This window comes from Nycticebus coucang, chromosome 5 (assembly GCF_027406575.1).
Source record: "Nycticebus coucang isolate mNycCou1 chromosome 5, mNycCou1.pri, whole genome shotgun sequence".
Taxonomy (NCBI): domain Eukaryota; kingdom Metazoa; phylum Chordata; class Mammalia; order Primates; family Lorisidae; genus Nycticebus; species Nycticebus coucang.
In genome coordinates, this window is record NC_069784.1 from 13,325,071 (window position 1) to 13,347,681 (window position 22,611).

Below are 22,611 nucleotides of genomic sequence, written 5' to 3' on the forward strand. Positions count from 1 at the left end.
CTATTGTGTAGACAGAGTATTCAGCTTGGAAACAGCTAAACAGAAAAGTGTCTTGAAGTCTGTACCCAGGGCTGGCTTGGTACCTTGTAATTTCATGTCCTTCCTTGCTAAGGAAGGGACATCTGGCCTGAGAACTTGCTGGTTAGGTCTATCATGCTACAGACATCCGCTCCCTCCCTTCCCATCCGAATATAAATTCTGTGTATTAGGTAAGGGATGTAACATATTTATTTGCACGCCAAGACCCTTCGTTTAAGAAAGTTCCTTTGTGCTCCTTCCCTTTTATTTAATCGAAATGCTGTGTGACGTCCTATTTCACTTGAATAATTCTCATAATTTTATAACACAATGAAAGGATTATAGATTAGTACAGGTCAATCTCCTCCATGTCCTTTTTATTTTTCTTAAGATTCCAATCCACAAAAGGTCATAGACAACATAATACTTCTGGGCCAAGGACACGGCAAGGTCCCTCTGTGCAAGCAACCCTGGCTGGGCGACAGACGGTATTGCGATGGAAATGTGGCCTGAGTTTTAACCACTGTAATTCAATGGAGAAAATCAAATGCGCACGCGCACTAGTCCGCACCTGCCCGGTTTAGTTGGTGGGGAGAGGGGCGCACACCTAGGAAATGCTGATCTCACTCTAGACTGTGTGGGGTAGAATTTAAAATGATGACTGGGGAGTCAGCCTGCCTGGGTTTGAATTCAGATTCTACCACTTAGCAAGGAAATTATTTAACCAATCCATGTTTTCTTTGGTTTTCTCATCTGTAAAGGGAAGGTTGCCGTCAACCAGGTTTGTCTGCCCGCTGCCCAAAAGGAAGCCAAGGGCCAGAGACGACAGAGGGGTTTACAGCAGAGAGAGGGAGAAATCGCTCAGGGAGGAAGGTTTGAGGAGGAATTTGTCAAACCCGCCTCCCTGAGACTTGGGGAAACAGGGTTTTTAAGGATAGTTTGATAGGCAAGGGATTGAGTAATTAGGTTTGCTAATTGGCTAGGTTGGGGGCAGAATTAAAGTGGTGTGGAGATCATCTTCTTGTTTGGCTTAAGCCCCTGGGGTCACAATTCCAGTTGAGTCAGTTTCCTGGTCAGGGCCCTGGTGTGGGCTGGTCAGCTAATCCACTGGAAGGCTGGCCTGGAAGAGATCTTAGAAAGTGCCTTTAGGGTTCCAAAAGGTGATGTTATCTATGGAGAAAAGTTGAGACTATCTACAACTACCAGCTATGTGGAGAAAGTTAAGAATCTTCATAGCCATCAGCTGGAAGTGAACAAGGGGCAGTGACTATGAGCAAACAAGGGGACAGTGGTGATGATTGTCATTTTTAGCTGAGCCTGTCTCTTCACAGAGTTCCGGGGCCCTCACTCTACTTCTCACCTTGTACCCCTTCGTCAATTTGTAAGGGTGGTTTCAAAAACACCCCAAAATTAAGTGTCCTAAAATACTTATTATTGTCTCTCACTTTTCTGTGGAATGACTGGGCTCTCTTGGGTGGTTCTCTCTTAGGGCTGGGCATGGTGGCCCAGCGGGAACTGGATGCCTGCAAAGGCTGGAGTGGGTGGCCACCCACATGGTCCCTTCACCTGCTAGCTGTAGGCGGGGACTGGGCTGGGACTGGGCTTTCTCACAGTGTGAAGCCTTAGTCTGACCTCATAGAAAGGCAGCTCAGGTCTCTCAGTCAACTTAAAGCCTAGACCAGGACCTAGTAGACTGTCTCTTCTGTCCACTGTACATCAGGCAAGTCCCTAAGTCCAGCCCACAATTCAAAAGGGGAGGAATTAGTCTCCACATCTTGATTAGAGGAGTAAAAAAAAAATTGCTGCCATCCTCAGTCTGCCACAAATGTAATATGAATCATGCAGAGTTTTGTGAGAAATATTCTTTCTAATGTACTGTAGACCAGTGCCGACATGTAGAATGTCTTCAGTAAACGTTATTATTTTCGAGGTCAGCGGTTTTCACCCTGTGGGTGGCGGCCCACAGTATTAAAGGGCTGGGGCATTAGGAAGGTTGAGAACCACTGTTCTAGGTTCTTAACGCTAGTTAATCTTTCTTCATTGCATTTGTTACTATCTGACCTTACTCTACATGTCTGTATGGAGGTGTTCATTCGCTCTCTCTCCCCTACCCAGACAAAAACTTCACAACCATAGGAACTTAATTCCTCTCCAGGTTCTCCAAGAGTGGATGGGTGAGAGAATAAAAAGCTGAAGGAAACAAACATGTTGGATGTCTGTTGTAGACGATGGCTGTGAGGGAGGATTTGGAGCAGGGAGATAAATATGATTTAATTAAATGGAGTGAAATTAGGATGAATATCATCCTTCATATGGAGCAGTTATAAAGGGAAAGTGTCCAGGAAAGCACAAAGTAGGTGACCAAATGCACTTTGACTCCAAAACCTGCACAGTTAGAAAATTGCATGTTGTCACGACTGGCCTTAGAATCTGACAAGTCTGGGTTTGGGCCCCTGCTCTGCTGTTTGCTTGCCGTGTGACATGAAAAGTTTTTAACTTCTCTGAGTTGTAAACTCTCTGAAATCAGACAACAAAGCATACCTAGTGGGATTCCTGTGAGAATGAAATGCAACAAAGGGTTTCAGTGAGAATGCTGGATGTAACTAATAAAAATGTGCCAATCCCCAAAAGTGTGAATAATAAGGAAATTCTATTGACATGAATTTTATTTTACTTATGCTTTATATTGGATAGCTTTTCAGTTTTTATTTTTAAAAGACTCCTCTTATGTTTCCAAACACATTGATAAATATTAAAATAATATTAAGTTTACTTTTTACTAACTTAACATTCAATCTTTGGGTATATTGACCCATGAGCTGACCTTTCTACTTCCCCAGTATTTGACACAAGAATTGAAACTGAATATTGAATGTTTTAACAACGATGATAAAAATAAATGTTTGCATTTATCAAGAGAAATTATGACATCAAGGGAAGTAAACCTCATGTCCAAAGAACAACTTCCTAGAATTCAAGGGGAAATTCCCGAGCCCTAGTCCCCCTGGTGAGGATGTCCAAATGTAAATTACTTAATCAACCAGACAGTGGTTGTTGAAAGTTCAACAAATTCACAGTGCTTGGAACTGGAGAAATATTTAAAGGGAAACCACTATTTGCTTATTAGAGTGCTTGGTAAGACAAAATAAATGTACTGGCCAAGATGAATTAATAAATATATTTATTCTTTTAAACATTGAGAAAAAATATCTCTATTTAATTCAAGATGGCTAATTTATAGGTAGACACATATTTACATAAATTCATGGTGGGTCCATTGAACAGAAATTTTGTCTGTTTTCTTGTTTTGGAAACAAATATTTCTTACATTAAAAGATTACTCTGGAACCTGGGAAAGATGGAAGCTAGACAAACAAGTGATGAATAGAGAGTTATACATCTCCAAAAGTAAAACTTTCAAAATTAATGTTGAATATTGCTGGCAGGTAGACAGTGCAACATATGTTCAGTTCGCCAATCAGCAAAACACCAGAGCAGGTACCTAGCAGACCCAACTCAGTCCACCAAGGAAAAGGAGAATGTACTTGGAGAAGCAATCACGGTAAAATGTAATAAAATTCAATTGATTTGTTTTGAAGGGACTTACAAATGTAGGACTTGCTAATGTGTTTGATCCCAATTAGGGGGCAATAGTAAAACTGCATATATTTAACGTACCTAATCAATAAAACATGATCAGTAAATATTAGTTTTCTTCTGAAGCATTTTTTCTTGCTTTTTTGTCCATTATTGTTACATGATGTCCAGGCTCTGTGCCAGAATGTATATCCATAAGCCAACACATGTGATCACCTTGTGGTTCTTTGTTCCCAAGTAGACAAGCCCAATCTGGTTATCCATTAGCTAATGGTAGTGATAAGGCAGGTGACACAAACCAGTATAAGGCAAGCAGAGACCCAGATGAAATAAATTTATCTGACCATTTCTATCCTTCTGTTTCTAGTTTCAAGGGAGTATGGCCAGTATGCCAGAGTTCAGTTTTGTCAGTGAACTTTACTTCTATGAAAAGGGGAAACTTCCATTACAATCTGATTGGCTTAGACTGTAGAGGCTGTTGACCCTTCAACCAGCACATCATTTGGCATTCATGCCATGGCTATTTTTCTTGTAAGAAATGCTAACAAAAGTGATACTGGAGTTTTTCTTCTTACACACCTACCCCACCCTTCCAGAGAATGTCTGTAATTCCACTCCTTAAAACAGTAAATCCAGATGGTAAGAATTCTCAAGAAAATGTGTTCATAAACATTTACTGTTTCTTTCATATTCATAGTAATGATAACTAATGCCTATAGTTTGGATTATAATTTATTCAATTTCTCCTGCCAAAATAAAACTCTTTTAGGGGAATTTCAGTGCCTAGTTTATTATTTAACCTCATGAAACAGAAAAACACTGTGATAGCCTCACATTAAAAGATTCATTGCAGGGTGGTGCCTATGGCTCAGACAGTAAGGCACCGGCCCCATATACAGAGGGTGGCAGGTTCAAACCCAGCCCCGGCCAAACTGCAACAAAAAAATAGCCGGGCGTTGTGGTGGGCGCCTGTAGTCCCAGCTGCTCAGGAGGCTGAGGCAAGAGAATCGCCTAAGCCCAGGAGTTGGAAGTTACTGTGAGCTGTGACAGCACAGCACTCTACCAAGGGCAATAAAGTGAGACTGTCTCTAAAAAAAAAAAAAAAAGATTCATTGCAAAGGGTAAGAACAGATCAGACAGATGTCTACGGTCTCCTGGAATCTCAAATGTACAAACTTTTTCTCTACTGTTTTTACAAAAAAAAAAAAAAAAAAATGGAAAGGTTTTTTTCACACTAGGCAAACAGCAACTGGCTTAGTCTCATAAATTTACATATCCTGAATAGTGTCAGTATTCAGGCAGATTAGATTAACAGTCCCCATGTTATCACAGGAGGAAAAAAAAAAGGAAAATATATCCAAAGTCATCTGGTTAATTGGAGGAGGTGGGGAAATGAAGTTGCTTCTATTAAGTTCTTTTGGAACAGTTGCAAGATCCACAAAATCTGTTTTTAGCTCAGTCATTCATCCTTTTGGATGTGTGATGTGTTTTCCATTTAATGATAATTGCCCTTTCCATTTCTTTGATAATTGCCCACTCTATTATCATTTATGGAGATTCAAATTATAAATCAAGACAAGACAGCCAGAAAAATATTATGATTGTCCCTTCTGAGGCCACAGCAAACTTAAGTTAACACTGCCAAAGTCTGGGAGCTTAAGCTGTTTTCATTTGCATGTTTCTGAACATTTTATTTTAGGGTCCAATGGTTTCCTAAAGAGGAGGTTGCATGACAATAATGATAACGTGTATAGAGAATATATATTTAGTTTTGATTCAGGTTATAAACTTGTATTTGAAACCAAAAACTTGCTCTCTTGACTGAAAGCAGTGTTTGCTGCTTGTACCATATGGCCCCATGGAGGCCGCTGCAGAGCTGGCCTAGGGAGCGCTCTCTCTCCTTTCAGCCTATTTGGGGATAAATAAGTGCATTCTTCTCACAGAATACGCCCATGATCAACACAATGAGATGTGTGGAAAGACAGGAGTGAGATTTTACCTAAGATTCCAGGAACCATCTACCAAAACCAAAACAGTAAAACAAAAATATACACACCCCGTGGCTCCTTGACACACTAGCATTGGAGGGCTGGCTCCAGCTGGCACCTGCTCAGGAGATCCTTTTATTAAATGTTCAGGAGTTTGGCAAGCTGTTTGTGTCCTCAGAGAGCCACTATTAAAAATGAAAGTGCATAAATTTCGAATTAAATACAAAGATAATAAATATACGAAATTCATCATTCCCTGATTACTGTGGTACACTGTATTTTTTCTGTGTTCCTCGGGGTATTTTTATCTGTTGGATCTGCATGTTAGAAAAATCATATCATCTGTGAGAATGGCCCACATCACAAAGTCTCAAAACTGCAAATGCTGGCATGGATGTGGAGAGAAGGGAACACTTTTACACTGCTGGTGGGACTGCAAACTAATAAAACCTTTTTGGAAGGCAGTATGGAGAACCCTCAAAGCACTCAACCTAGACCTCCCATTTGATCCTGCAATCCCATTACTGGGCAGAAGGAAAAAGTCCTTTTACCACAGGGACACTTGCACTAGACTGCTTATTGCAGCTCAATTTACAATCGCCAAAATGTGGAAACAGACTAGGAATGGATTATGTGGTATATGTACACCATGGAATACTATTCAGCCATTAAAAAAGATGGAGACTTTACACCCTTTGTATTAACCTGGATGGAAGTGGAACACATTATTCTTAGTAAAGCATCACAAGAATGGAGAAGCATGAATCCTATGTACTCAATTCTGATATGAGGACGATTAAGTACACGGGGGCGGGGGGAGAGCAAAGAAAGGGAAGGGGGGCGGGGGTGAGGGGGATCAAGGGGTGTGGTACACCTTTTGGGGATGGGACACAAAGATAAGAGGGTCCTTATCTAACAAAAGTAATCAATGTAACCTGGTTCTGTGTACCGTCAATGAATCCTTAACTATTAAAAAAAAAAAAGAAAAATCATATAATATCGCTGTGCGCATTATCTCTGCCCAGCTCCACATTCTGTGACTTCATATTAGTAGCTAATGTGTCGACTATTAGTAAATAATACAAAAATGATACGTACCCCATCCATTTCAGAAAATGCTACATATATAAGGGCTTTTCTCCCAGAGAGGTGATTGTTAAGCATTTTGCAGCCTGGCCCTGGAGAGTCACACAGTTTTGTGAAGCAGGAATGATGTGGGTCTCCTTTTGGCTCAATTATTAGCCGTATGAAATTGGACAGCTTAAACTCTCTGAGGCTTAATTTGTCACTCTCCTATTTAATACATTTCAATATCTTTCTATTACTCTTAGGATAAAGTCCAAAATCCTTAGAGGTTTGTTTTTTGGGTTTTCTTTTTTTTCTCATTCCCTTATCATTGCCCCAGATTTCTTTAAACTCCTTGAATCCCCACACTTTTTTCTGCCTGAGGGCCTTGGGTCTAGAGGGCCGTTTTCCTCTCCTCCTGCTAACTACTATCCGTAATTTAGGTCTCATGTAAATGTCACTTCCTCCATGTAGACTTTCCAGATAGAGACTCCCCCACCCCACCCCACCCCCATGTAGTCGGGTGAAGACCTAGAAGTCTTAGCTGTGGTCAGAAGTGTCACTAAGGTATTTTTTATGCAGTTATTTGCTGAATATCAAAACCCTCCCGTTCACCTGTGTTCCCCGTGCACATTGTCACCACCGTTTAGCTCTGTGCCCCTGGACCTCCACTGTGCTAACCTAACCACTGAAGTACTCAATTTAATCTGTAGGGCTGCTGTTTTCCTCAGGACACATTCGTCTCCCAAAGTCCTTCATTCTACCCAACAGGTACCACTGCGGAGTAATTGTTAAGGGTGGGACTCTGAGGCTGGGCCCTCGAGATCTGAATCCTGCCTTCACCATATCTGAGCTGGGTGGCCTCAGCAACCTCTCTGTCCTTCTGTTTCCTTTCTTTTTTTTTTTTTTTAAGGCACAGTCTCACTCCATTGCCCACAGCTATGTGGCATCATAGCTCACGTCAACCTCAAACTCCTGGGCTCAAGAGATCCTCTTGCCCCAACCTCCTGAGTAGCTGGGACTACAGGTGCCCCCAACAACGCCAGCTAGCTTTTCTATTTTAGTAGAGACAGGATCTCACTCTTGTTCAGGTTCATCTCATACACCTGACCTAAAGGGCTCCACCTCCTCCTCGGCCTCCCAGAGTGCCGGGATTCCAGGCCAGAGCCACCTCGCCTGGCCCACTCCTCCATTTCCTAAAGTATGAAGTAGAGGTAAGACCAAAACCCATTTCCTAGGAGTCGTGAAAATTAAGTAAATTATTCTCTGTAAAGTGCTTAGAAAAGTGCTGGTCTCGTAGGGATCAGTATTTTAACTGTTGACGCCAGGGCTGCCTTCTCTTGTTGGGCTTCCCTCTAACTAAGCCACTCCCTGGAATCCGCACTCTGCGGAGACTGCCAGGCTCCCTCCCTTGGCTATTGTAGACAATCCCACAGCTTTTAACTGTCTGATCCCTTGGAAGGGCACCAAACTCCCTCGCTGTAGTTTCTCCCCTAATTTATTATCCTGAAGTTCCCACTACTTCCCGCTATCTCCTGGAGACTTCTTGACACATCCGAGGCAACATACCACACTTGACTTCATTACCCGGTTAGACTGGTTCCTTCTTTGGACAACCGTATTTCTGATAATAGCATCACAATTTCCTTAGCGAGGCTGTGAGTTCTTAATTTATCTCTGCCCCCCACTTCTCCCTTTATGGCCTGTCTTCAAGTTGCCAGTTCCTATTGATTTCCTCTGAAATACCTCTTTCATCTTTCTCTTCCTTGTAATTCCCACTGCTACCATAGTCTAGGTTCTCATTAATCTCTTTCTTGTCTGAACGGTAACAACATCCCGTCTTCACAGCTGTAGACTCAACCTCAACATGACAAGAAGCATTCTTCTAGAGTTAGACACTCATAACACACCTTTCTCTCCCTCTTTCTCTGTTTTTTTTTTTTTGTAGAGACAGAGTCTCACTTTATGGCCCTCGGTAGAGTGCCGTGGCCTCACACAGCTCACAGCAACCTCCAGCTCCTGGGCTTAAGCGATTCTTTTGCCTCAGCCTCCCGAGTAGCTGGGACTACAGGCGCCCACCACAACGCCCGGCTATTTTTTTTTTGTTGTTGTTGCAGTTTGGCCGGGGCAGGGTTTGAACCCGCCACCCTCCGTATATGGGGCCGGCACCTTACCGACTGAGCCACAGGTGCTGCCCTCTTTCTCTGTTTTATGTGATATTTTATTCATGTCTTCTCCCCTTGACATAAGAGACTTTGACCAACTAGTTCACCTCTGTATCCTCAGATAGTACTAAAATTATTAAATTTTCTACTATTATCAAATATTATCATTGCACTCATGTATATTATTAATATGGTGTGTTATTGAAAGTGGCACTACTAAATTTTAAATATTGCTAAAATTATTTGTTGGGTTAATTATTGAGTAATCTGTTTTCTGTCCTCGTTGTGATCTATAGGACATACACTTCATCTATCTGAATTGAATTTCTAGTTAATTCACTGCCTGCTCCAACATCATGAACATTCCCCATTGATTGTTCAGTGTCTAATGTCCTCCCCCATCCTGGAATAAAGTCCCCAATTAAAAGTCTAGACTTATTTCTAGGAAAGCCCCATTCTGGTCAGAATATTTTAGGAGTTTTGTTTTAATTAGGGGAATGATGGTATTAGTTGTGATTTCAAAAACTTCCTTGGGCTGTAATCGCACAGGACAATAGAGAAAGCAGATGAGTAAATCTTTCCTTATCAATGACACCTGCTCCTAAAACAGAAGGTGTAGTAAGTTAGGAGTTGGCCAACACAGTCCAGGCATAAAGACACTCATCAGGGAAAAGAGATATTTAAATAAAATGTAAATATTTGAATAAAAATATTAAGGCTGTGGAGTTTCCTCAAAGCTTTCGAATTAAAGCTTTCTTTTTTAAGATATAAAAGACAACATAAAGTGATACCAGGGTTGAGTTTTCCTTAAACTCATTTTACTGCGCCTGTTCACTAGATGAGATGCCCCTGGTTATACTTCTCTAAACGAACTTTAATTCTTGAGCTTTTTAAAAAATTGAATGACGTACTCTTTTTCAGTGTATACTTACAATTATACTTTTACTGTGCATTTTAAGACTAAAGCATTGCTTTCATATTATTTGGAAGTTGTTTTGTTCTGAATCTCACAGATTTTTTTTCCCCCATGAATTACGGCTTAAAGGATACTGTTGCTTGACAGGTTTTTAAAGTTCTGACCTTGTACTGACACTGACTTCAGCAATGCATGAACAGAAAGGGTTACCCAAACATGTGACTTGTTCATTAAAATGCTATTGTTTTGAACATGGACATTTTTCCAGAGACAATGATTTCAAACGTTGAGGAAATTACACATAGAACAACTCTCTTCTGAATAGTTTTTATTCAACAACTGTAATAATGGTTGTAGTCAAAGGAAATTAGCAAGCCCCATTCTGAAAAATAAGGCATTCTTAAACTTTAGCAAAAATAATTTATTTTGTACATCTAACATACATTTGGTTAACTCTACCCTCATTAGTTTCAATCACAAAGTTAGTAGGTTTGTTTGTTTGTAAATAGCACAGATAAGAATTAATAGAATTAATCTCATTTCTGTTAACACTGAAATTATCTAATATGGTGTTCATTGAACCTTATTGTATGTGCCCAAACTTTCAAGAAAATATTGAAAATTCCTCGAATACTGCATTTTCAAATAAAATGGTCTACATGGGTATTTTAAAAGATAAAGGTCTGGGTATCAGTTTAAAAGCTATACCCATGACTACAAACATCAATAATTTCTCAGTTATGTTTGTCCTCATAAAAGTGGCACTGTTAGACAGCCAATGAGAATTCCTTCAAAAAGATGAGCTTTCTTATTAAAGAAGAAAATATCCCTTTCACAAAATTATACAATCAAATGCCCATCATTTCTTTGAAATCTTAATCGTCTATTACCTGACCATGAAATAAAGAAATTGGCAAGAAAACAACTTAACTGCTATTTTCGTCCTTTAGCATTTTCAACTATAGCCTATGATTTTTTTTTTTATTAAATCATAGCCATGTACATTAATGCAATCATGGGGTACCATGCGCTGGTTTTATATACAATTTGAAATATTTTTATCACACTGGTTAACACAGCCTTTCTGGCTTTTTCTTAGTTATTGTGTTAAAACATTTATATTCTACATTTAGTAAGTTTCACATGTACCCTAAAATCATAGCCTATGATTTTATCCCTATCTATAAATGTACTTAATGAACCCTTGGAAGTGAAGCCTGGAGACAGTCTATTGAGAAAATCTCCCTTTGTTACTACTTGTCACAGAAGGTTTGCAGCTATGAGGGACCCTCACTGTAAACATGGCGCTGGGAACAAAATTCACTAGTAGACAGATTTGCCTTGGGTTGCATCCAAGGACTGTCATTTTGATGCTCTTTTGCCAACAGCAAGGTCCTATCCATGAGCCCTCAGGAAACTGTCACGGCAAGGTCACACTGGAAGAAAGGGGGAGGGCCAAGTTTGCAGCCTCCCTCAGCCATCTGAAGGACAGTGAAGACTATCCTTTGCACTCACAGTATACTTTGTTACCCTGTTTTAATTCATGTCAAACTTACTGTGTGCTGCAAAGCTAAAAATGTCTGGTCTCCAAAATCTTACTCTCTTACGAGTAATTTAAACAGATAACCAAATGTAAGAGATCCGTATTCTTTACAATCCCTTTAAATTCAAGAAACAACAAATAACTAGTCTAACTTCTAAAAATGTATAAATATTTCTATTAGCCCATTATGGCATTCTGTAGTTTAAAAATCTACGCAGAAATATTTTTTTTTTCCAGAAATACTTTTTAATAAGCGGTCATTGCTTGCTCAGGCATCTTGATTTACCTTAATTCTGTTTTAGGCCAGAGACCGTGTTTCATTTTCCATTCCAAGTATGAGACTCATTCATTTTACTGCTTGCAAAGTGTTTTTTGACTGGAATAGGAATGCTCAGAGCAGAAAAAAAGATATTCCTTGGTAGCCAAACAGATACTAACCGTTCAAATAGTAATATTTAATAAATAATAAATATGTATGCCATCAAAAATAAATGAGGTAAATTAAGCATATTTATTTTATTAAAGGAGAAAAGAATCTTTCTCTGCTACAAATGTGTGATGATCTGAGCCCACCTATCTGGCATCTATCTGATGCCCAGGTAAGTGCAGTGTCAGAGGATAAGAAAATGTCAGGAGGCCCATTTGTAGCTGGAGTTTGCAGAAGCTGATTGAAGTAAACAATGGCTGCTGTAGAGAAAGATTCTGTTACTGATACAGAGAGTTTCTTACTTTCCTACCAATGGTAAGCAGGTGCCTGCTTCGCTTTAGAAAATATATAACATTTCTTTTGAACCTTTAATCATTGGCAACTGATTAAGCGAGACAGGTAACTCTCATCTTACGCTTTGGGAAAGAAAATTGACAACTGAGGAGTCAGTGGTTCACAAAGACTATTAAAATGAATAGGCCACAAGTTTGCATCATCTGTATATTTTTAATACATGACCACTTCAGAGCTGAGGGCTACAGCTACTTACGGAGACAGAAAATCCCCTGAATCATTTTATTCTTTTCATACTTAAAATGTTTCTTGAGTTTGGGCTGATATTAACTCCCTGAAACTCCTCATATTCTGGCATATTCATTCTCCTTTCCCCTCCGTAAAGACTTGCTTCCTGATGCGCCCTCACATTTGTGTTTGCTGGAGGAACAGATGCTCAGTTCCTAAGGGTCAGAGTTTGGCCCTTTCCCTTCTATCACGAGAGCAGAGGGAAGGGGGGTTCTGAAGCGATGGTGGCAGCTTTCCAGCAGTTGGCTTATAATTCTACATTTAAAGTAAGCAGGTGGCATCAGTGGGTTGTCTAATGACTAACAAGCTAAAAGTGCAATTGATCTTTTTATTAACCCATCTCCCCAGGTGGGTGACTGCCTGCTCCTCTCCCTTGGGTTCAGTTACATTGTTCAGTTCCAGGAATTATTTTAGACCCTTTCACTTTTTTTTTGGTCTCAGCTGCTACTGAAAGCACAGGGGCACAAGCGCTCACTGGTATTCCATCTCACCTAAATTCTATCCTCCCCTACCTCCAAATTGGCAAACGCCTCCATGATTGGAATCTGGTATACAGCAACATTTAAGTCAGATGCCGATGTGCTGTCCATCCTTTTGACACCTGTCCGTGCTGAATTTGAACTGGGGGTTTGTTTGTCTTCTAGGTCACAGACCACTTACTTTAAACCTCACGACTAGTTCTGAAGAGTATGGAGCCTACATAGAATCCCAAGGTAAATGATTCATTTCAAAATAAGATGTAATGAATTCGATGATGGTATGAAGTCAAACTTCCTGTAAGTGTGTTGCATCGTGTCTGTTGGTGGTTTTCTAAGTTATGATATTGGGTGATCTTTTAGTACAGAGTAGAGTCATGATCCTGGGATGAGAAAGGGAAGAAAAAATTACATGCGTGAATTTCCTCTCTTCAGGAGTTACGTTATCTGTTGTATGTTGCTGAAGGCTGGCTGTCTACTGGAATTTCTTATAAAAGTATTCTTATGATCTTAGGAAGCTCCTGCCTCAGAGCGTGCCTGGACATTATGAGTCACATAACCAAGTAGAGCGCAAGCAGAGTTGCTCTTTGCATAAAGGAAGTTAGAAATGATGAGCATTCCTTTTTGGAAGTAGGAAGAGGCACAGGTCGTCCTTCTGAGGCCACCTCTACCAGTGGTGTTAGATGAGGGAGTGTGGGATAAAGGGACTCCTAGGGGACGGCCTCCTGTTTCTATTTCTCTGAATCACCATCATCATTTGTTTTCCTGGTTATTATTAAACGATTGTATATTCCTAGAAGCTATCAATTCTCTATAAAGTGTACTCATACAGAATCTTTGATTCCACCTATAGCAAATGATTAAAAGTCTAGGCTTTGGAGCCTAAACTCACTTTGTGGCCCTGTCACTTACCAGCTATATAACTACAGGCTCCAGATTTCTCATCTACAAGGTGAAAGAAATAATCATACCCACTTCTAAGACATGTGCCATAGTATAAATAAGTTAGCATATGGAAAGCCCTTAAAACCTTGCTGGGTACCTAGTAAGCCCTACATGTGCTGATTAACTCAAGCTTTGCTTTTCTACCTCCTCTGTTTGTTTCAGTTTCTCAATTGTCCCCTAGCCTATAAATTTGGGAGCTGTGGAAATTATTAAGGATACCAAATCCTTGGTTCCCTTTTAGCAGCCTCTCTCCTAAAGCAGATATATTATACCTTCATGTAAATACCAGGAAGGGAAATAATTGGCATCCTAGGGCCCTCTGAACGGGTTCCTGGCGAGTCCTGGGTGGTGTGACGTTGTAAAGTGACCTGAGCGTGGGGCGCCTGCCAGCCCGGTGTGCGGTGCGCAGCGCAGAGGGAGAATCAGTCAGAAGCCTCCCCGCCATTCCAGAAACACGCAAACATCAACTGGCGTAGAGTTTCAGGGAGCAGAATAAAAAGGACCCTACGAAACAAAAGGCCTTTCAGGGGGATGGAGGCACAGCTCCTCCAGATAACCAGGGGATGATTATGATCGCCATTAGGGCTTAATGAGGCCGTGTGTGGCTAATGACTTTACCTCTCCAGTAAACTTGCCAGTGGTCCACGTTTCCAATCTCTTTCATCCTTCTCTTCTAAGTAAGCGTAACCATGGCCAGATTCCCCACTCCTCCATTAGCAAATGCAGATTACTCAATTCTACCCCCCCACACACACCCCGTCCTGCCCAATTTCCTTTCAGGAGTGAAGGTAACAGATCAGAGAAAAGATAACACCAGGGTAAGGTTTATGAAACAACCCTGGAAAATCTGGATCCAACCCCTAAATTGGTTATTAATGACTCTCTGGCCTAGTTCTCCACCCCCAAAATGTGATCGGTCACTATGCAATTTACATTTATGTAAGGACAGGGCACTATCCTATTGCCGAGATAATATATATTTTTTTAAAAAGTGAAATTCATGTTTTAGCATGTTTTATCATTTATTTAATTTCAGTATTTGTTATAAATGCTATCATTTACTAAATTTATATTTTTTTATTTTAATAACCCAAATGTGGAAAATGATATTGGAAGGTTTAAAAAAGCTGTCCACCAATCCATTTAAAAACTATCAAGTAGAACAAGAAGTAAGAGCTAAGCTGAAGTTAGAATCTTTTTTAATTAACCACATTATTAAAATATTTCTATTACATTTTTTGACAGGGATATTTACAGTTCAAATCATTTAAAGGGTCAAAAGTTGGCAACGTAAAAATAATGATTTCTGCTATGGAATAGATATTAATTATAGGATACTTATTGGAAGCTAAAATTTTGCATGCAAATAATAGATACCATTCCCTATCATGATTCTTATGTAAATTTTTTTTAATTTTTCTGTTTTTAAAATATAATTCAGTAAATATAGCAGATCTTAAAAACATACAATGTATGAAAAGCCGGGCAAATAACGATTACCGTGGAAGGGGTGATGTTAGATGTTAGGACAAGGCATTAGTGTAATACTTCAGAAATTCCAAATTGCTTCATGTTAAAATATTCCAGCATAGTTTTTCTGAGGTATTCACGCTATAAATAAACTACAGTTGTTATGATTATGTGAGAAGCAGTGATTGGATGATGCCCATCCCATGGAACTAGCAATTTAGGAAAGTACCATTGTTAAAAGTTTGCGGCAAGGGTTGCACTTTGGACACCAGATCTGCACTTCAACTTTCTGAGTGATCTTGAATAATTAGCGTCTATCTGACTAAGTTTTCTGATATACCATTTGAAGAAATGGAGAGAGGCTAATTTTAAGGAAAAAAACTTTCAAGCAACAAAAAATGTTTAGCGGAGTGCAGCATGCACCAAGACCACCAAATTCTGCTGTTCATCCTTCCCATATACCCATGCCTGGGCCTCTTTCTGCACTGATCCCATCATTTGAAGAATACAAATGCTAGTTTAAAATGAACGCTCCTCATATTCACTGGAAAATTTAAAATCACACACATACACACACACAAATGGCAAGCTGAATTTACTTTTTGGTCTTACCCACTAGATATATGAAGCCTTCTTAAATTTTACTGATTTCTACTCATTTTCTTAGGGGATCTATACATAGTAATATGTCCAAAAATTTTCCACAACAAAGTAGTATAAAAACAGTGTAAAGTGTGGCACCAGCTCTTTGCAATTTATTTATAGAAGTAAAATCAACATATACAAAATAAATATGAACACCAGAAAAAGAATATGTGCATGCTCATTTCAGTAGAATAAATTACGAATTTCATTGGAGTCATCATGGAAGACATGGACCCAAGATGCAGTTATTAGTTTTCAATATGTTGTGCTTTTGGGGGGGCTAAATAACCAATGATACTATGAATTTATGTTGCCCAGGGTCTATGTAATGAGGTCTGTGATCACTAAAAGCAAAGAGTTCATTGAAGGGGCTGTGTAATTCTCGGTAAAGCTGGGTAAATTCCAGCAAGCACGCCTCTCATTCTCCACATCCAGTGAGAGTCTGTGTCACTGAGCCAGAGTCTAAGCCATTCCCCTCATGCTTCAATAGGGAATACACCACGCTGAATGCAAAGAATTCATTCCCATCAAAGAGAACTACAGCTACCAAGCTGAGCTATCGTTTTGAAGACATAGATGTTGGTCTTGTGCAAAGCTCACCAAGTAACCCCGTTTCTCAGAAACGGACACCCAGAGTCCCAGGGCTGATCAGGCATAGGCACTTTCTCCCTAAGGACTCCATCTCCTTAGCTCTGCCTGTTGGCCCATTGAGCTGCTCTCTTTTAGTTTCTGACCAAGCCCAAAGTGAACAGGTTGAGAAAGCTAGTGAACAGAGAAAGTTTTGAGAATGTAGAAGAGAATTCCATTTCATTCATAGCTCTGTAAACAAACCATCTGCCCTCTAAGGAAAAAAAAAATGAGATCATTCTCATATTAATAATGCAAAACTTGCCTCCCAGAAAGAAATGTAAAATTTGCTATCAGTCTTGAAATTTTAAGTTGCATTGTGTTGTGAAAATAAACTGAGCCTGCCATTGACAAAAAAACATACTTAACATTATTGAGAGTTTGTGGTGTGCTTGCTGCCCTGTTATAAGCTTTAATTTGTGTCTATCTCATCCAATTTCCACAAAATTTATATTAGAAAAAAGATACTGTCCCAACTTTGAAGATAAAGAAATGAGACTCAGAGATTCAATGTGATCAAATTTGACAAGTAGCAAATGACAGAAGTCAGGATTTGAACGCACATCTCTCCAAGGCCCAAGGCAAACCTCTTTCCATTATGTGCACTGCCTTCCCAACTGCTGTCTGAGGAGCCTTGTGTTATATGCTCAGGTACCAGGAAGACGACTGAACTGACAGTTTTATGGCATGTATGTACATTAACATCAACCAGTACTTATTATTTAGTCCCATGAAGTCAATGAGTGTTTTGCTAGCAGATGGACTACAAATTCAAAAAAAAAAAAAAAAAAAATCAATGACTATTTGAGTAAGCCAGTGAATTATGTAGAGTAAAAGCCTTATATGTGCTTTTTCTTGGAAGTAAAATGAAAGCCATACTGTTAATAAAACAGACCCAATGTTAATACTTAGTCTCCCCCTCCCCAAAGTAAAAATCAATTCAACTGACTTGACTATAAGTGAGGTTGATTTTGCTCCTTCCATGAATTTATTTCCCAATGGAGTTTCTTAATTTTTACCTTTAAAATACAAAATCCTGTTTATGGCCTTCAAATTCAAGGCCAGTGTATTTCCTAATCTCTTTTTATTTGTTATTCACTTTGTTTTCACATTCTTTATGTTTTTTTTTTTTTTTTTTTTTTTTTTTTACTGCAGTTTTTGGCCAGGGCTGGGTTTGAACCCGCCACCTCTGGCATATGGGGCTGGTGCCCTACTCCGTTGAGCCACAGGCGCTGCCTTCTTTATGTTCTTATACATTGCTGATGGAGGGTTCTCAGTGATCCTACTTTCTCTTCCTCTTGTCTTTCAAATCTCCATTGTACTCAGCTCCCAAGATCTGAAGTTCTGAATGTGCCCAAAGCTTCCCCCAATAAATTAGATATAAAACACTATAATCCTTCTATGGGAATCATCTTTCCTCTATAACCCAAAACATTACCAGTGGTACAATGTATTCATTTTATATAGAGTAGTTTATCAACAGTTAGATCATACTTTTCATTAATCTATTTTTTTCCAGTTACAGTAGAAATGCTATTCTAGAAAATTTGTAGATATCAAAAAAAAAACCACAAGGAAGAAAATAAAAAAAATAAAAGCCATTGTTTATGATAATGCTTAGAGAAAAGCATTGTTAATATTTTGTTGTATTTCTTTCCAATTCTTACTTTAATACATTTGGTTCTTTTTTAACTTAAATTCTTCCTGCCTATATATATATATATAATTTTTTTTTTCATTCTGCTTTCTTTCCCCTAAAATTGAGCCATCTGGTTTCACCCAGCCCCTGAATTCATAAGAGCCAAGTAACCAGTAGGAGATTTTACTGTTAAGAGGCCTGGTACAGCACTAATGCATAGGAGCCTAGGAATGTTCACATTTCTGGACTAGTTTACAAGTACATGAATCTCGTGCATTCTCATAGGCAACTCCTGAGTAATTCTTCCACTGCCTTCATGATCTGTTAATTTTCTGTTAATTAAAACCATTTTGTTTTATTTCATAAAGCTTTTAGCTTTATTATAAAATAAGACAGACCATTATAAAATAATGCATCTCTCTTCTTGATTTCTTAATTAAATATAAATATAAAATGCTATAGTTTGCTCATGTAAAGCCGTAAATGCCTTCTGTGAGTTCTTTGCCTTCTCCGTAAGCCCGTGTTGTCTGTACAGAAGATTAGATTTTCTTGTTTTGTTTTCACTTTCTAGGTATCTAGCCTGACCCTCTACTCCCACCTAGCTCATTTTATTAAAACATCGTTAGTTTGTATCTGGTGAACACATATTGTCTAAAAACTTAGGTTTCTTCATGCGAGGTACCTGCCCAATTTCTGGATTCATGTTTTTATCATCTAGCCCATTTAGAAGGCCTTTCCTCTTAGACAATTGCTATGAATCTCATTTCTTCCACCTATTAAAAACTGTGTTTGATTATTCCACCCAAGTTTAGACATTTGTCCAATTTATGTGCTAACCAAACTTTTAAAGACACAAGTTTTTCCTTCCAAAGCAATTAAAATGTAACGCTCCTAGGACAAACAGCTGTACCCAGTCTTAATGAACACCTTTTTCTCAATTCCCCTGATAACAAAGTGTATCCTCAGCACCCGGAACATGCCATGTCATCATTAGCTGTTTGTAAATGAATGAAAAATATCCTTCAAGTCATCACCACTCACCCAAAAGCAAGCAGGAATACTTAGAAGGGCTAAAAACCTTCAGAATTTCAATGACAGGCAAAAACCCTTTCATGCTACAAAAATAAGTGTCCTTAAATGCTGTGGGGGAATCTCCTGCCTGTGAAAGTAGCATTTCCTCCACCTTATAGCTTCTTCTTCACACTTCCTAAAAGAGACATCAGAGACTATCCAAGCTGAACTCAGATTCTAGAACTATTGGAAAGTACACTCATGCCTCTATAGTTTAGATCTTATAATGACAATAAAGGAGCTAAAGCATGAACAGCATTGAGGTTGAGCATGGGAACTCAACAGCCCTGAGTACTAAAGTCCCCCAGGCAATGGGGGTTCAAGAGGGCAAGCATGAGTTTTCGGGACAATCAGGGCAGGGTGATGTTTTAAACTGCAGTGTAGACAGTCTGCTTCAAGCAGGCATTGGCAGTAAGAGGTCTGTATTTTATTGAAGTCTAAACTAATTCCCCCTGTTTTATGCTCCTGAATGTTTCATTTGCTTTGCCAGTCTGGGGTGGGGGTGTTGGTGGGGGGAAGGGATGGAGCAAAGGGCAGGAAAACAAATTAAGTCAAAACTGCAAAGACTTGTTAAAACTATACACAAGGCGTGTCTAGCTCTCTTATTGTTAAATGATACGTTGGGGGAAAAAAGATCTGTGGGAATTCCACCCTGACTGACTCTGTAACAACTCACGGCTGAGGAAGTCAACCTTTGAAACACGCAAGGAAAATACAGATTAAACCAAATTTAATATGCGTTAGCATAAACTAATCATTGTTTCATTTTCTGGAAATTGTGTTGGCACCCTTGTGAGAAGGAGATGAAGGAACTCCAAGAAAACCCAAAGACATCTCTGGGTAAATCAGTTAAGTTTACAGATTAATGAAGAGCCAGACTTTGCTGTGAAGGATTTAATATACAGTGATTATGAGCACCACCCCCATCATAATAGCCACTTAAGAGCTCCACTGGGGGACTTATATATGGGCCTAGAGAAAAAAGAAATAGAAACATTTATGACTTTTGCACCACCCAACATACACAAAAACACACCCTCTCTTAATCCCTGTCCATAAAACTTTATTTACATAGCTGTAAATTGGGAAATCTCAGGCATAAAACTCTGTATCTTTTAAACATACAATGGTTTAGTGGATTTGTGACTGGAGCAGGTTGGCTTATTTTTGCCCTTCCTGGCAGCAAATGATTAGAAATCATAAAGAAGCCATGTATCTAAAGCCAAAAAGTAGCTCCTGGTCACTTGCGGCATCGTTAGCAAGGTTGTGATGTCCCTTAAAGACAAAACATAGAAATATTCTCATGTCACTTCTGTGGTGTCAAGAAGAAAACCAAAATGAACTTGCAAAGTCATGTGCCAGCTCAATTTTAGAAGGAAAAAAAAAATCTTCCTTTGAAGAAAACGAAATCAATCCCCAGTTCAAATTAAATTTGGACTATTCTGTGCTCCAATACACAGCTCCAATAACAATCAGTACTTATGGACTCAAGGTGCAAATAATGTTTCATTTAAAAGAAATTGAATGAGGATTACTGACAGAGAAAGTTTCGATGCTATTTTGTCATTAAAGTTAAATCAAGGCATTCTTGGCTCAAACTTGAACATCTCAATCCTCACTCTTCCTTTCTCTCTCTCTGTCTCTTTTTTTTTTAATGCACTGGGAATCTTGGTTGAACTTGTGTCTTAATCTTATTAAAACCTTGTCATGCAAATATATCGTAAGTGTAGCCTAAAGATTTCTGTCTCATGCAAAATTTAGCTTGAATTCTCCCAGCACAAAACACTTCGTTATGCACAAACCTTCTGTTAAGTTTGCTGACACTCTTCTCCGTGGGCTCTCCTGGTGATTCATTATCTTGTGATATAGATTTCCAAGTATCATCTTTGTATTGATTTTTATATCTTTAATAACCACTCCACAGAAGATGGCTCCACTGGTGTCATTGATCGCATCAAAAATTCAAGGCTTACAGAAATACTAGAGGGCTAATTGGTAGCAGAACATTTCAGACTTAATCTTAATGCAGTCTTAATCTTCTGCATTAAACCTACCTGAAGGTTTCTTCTTGGAGTCAACCTCATTGAAAAACTGGTGAGAGCACGGGAGAACATGGCGCACCATAAATGGACCATACACTTGAAAATGTCCCATGCCAGATAGTCACATCCTAAGAGCAATCCTTTCACTGAAGCCTCCACACCTAGAATGTTCCTTATTTTCCTTTTCCCTCCTATACCTGGCTCCACCAAGCCAGGTTTGCTTATGCTTTTTAGAACTGAAATTGTGAGAGACAAGTCCCTGTAATCCTAAAGCATTCACCAGGGGGGTTGATAATTTCCCACTTTAACGATAGGTGATTTTTCTCTGTGGAAACTCAGAGTGAACTTCCTATTAGTGGGAAAGACTTGAGACAGCACATTTAGGACTGCAGGGGCAAGGCCATCAAGTCCAGAGGCCCACTATTTGCCCAGGGATATTGTGGTCTAACTTCATTCCCTCTTGCTACTTGTTCTCAGCGCATTCAGACCTGCTTCGGGGAATCAGAAACCCACCAAAAGGGAAAATCAGGTGCTCTCTGTAAGGCTGAAGAGTAACTGAAGTCGCAACTTTGACTTACTTTCTTTCCAAAAAGGTTTTATGAACCTACTCCATGTCAGTCAGTGTATCAGAGGTGACACAATTAAGCTTGGGAACTCATCCTAGAAAAAGAGCTGCCCGCTTCATTGCTGAATATCACTAGGGTCACCCCTCAAGGTCCTCCCCTTGGGAACATATGCACTTACACTAGCACCTAGTCCACCCCTCAAAGCAATTTTGGCACTTTTTTTTTTTTTTTGGAAGGGCCATCAGAGCTGTCATCCTATGATGTCTGACAGTTAAGTTCGTGAACTTCTTCTAGGGAAAGTGCTGCATACCTCATTGCTGAAAATCACTACAGTCACTGGCTGGGGGAATACCTGAGAGTTGACCGTAGTGATATTCAGCACAGCGGTACACAGCATGTGTTCCAGCATGAGTTTGTTGTTTGACTTCATAGTGTGAGCTGCTACCCGCCCTAGAAGCTCTTCATTTCCGGAACCTGTAAGTGGAACATAGAAAGGGACTTGGGACACATTCACTAGCTAACTAGGAGGCTGGAGGAACAAGGACGCGGGCTGGGGAATTGGTGGTATCTGAATTCTGTCCCACCTCCATCCTTGGGGTGGTCTGTGCAGATCACTGCCTCCCTGAAAAATACCAGCTGTTAAGTTTCTTCCTCATGAGAAACACAGGTGTCAACACCCAGAACGCCCAGCCTTGAGCTTGCTGTCTGTGCTTCCCCCAGATACAGCACAAGTTATAAAACCATAAAGCAGCACCCACACATTCCGTGTTTTGGTTTGGTTCTGTGTCTCCCTGTAGGAATTGAAGGTATCATTTAAGAAAAGGTACAA

General features: G+C 39.6%; 1 protein-coding gene across 1 annotated transcript in view; it reads left to right on the forward strand.

Moving 5' to 3' along the window:
* ADGRL2 (adhesion G protein-coupled receptor L2) overlaps positions 1-22,611 on the forward strand; it is a 581,138-nt gene that overhangs the window by 17,414 nt on the left and 541,113 nt on the right. Inside the window, exon 2 of the mRNA XM_053591012.1 lies at positions 12,946-13,014. The gene's annotated coding sequence lies outside the window, so the exon portion shown is untranslated. The remainder of the gene's footprint in view (positions 1-12,945; positions 13,015-22,611) is intronic.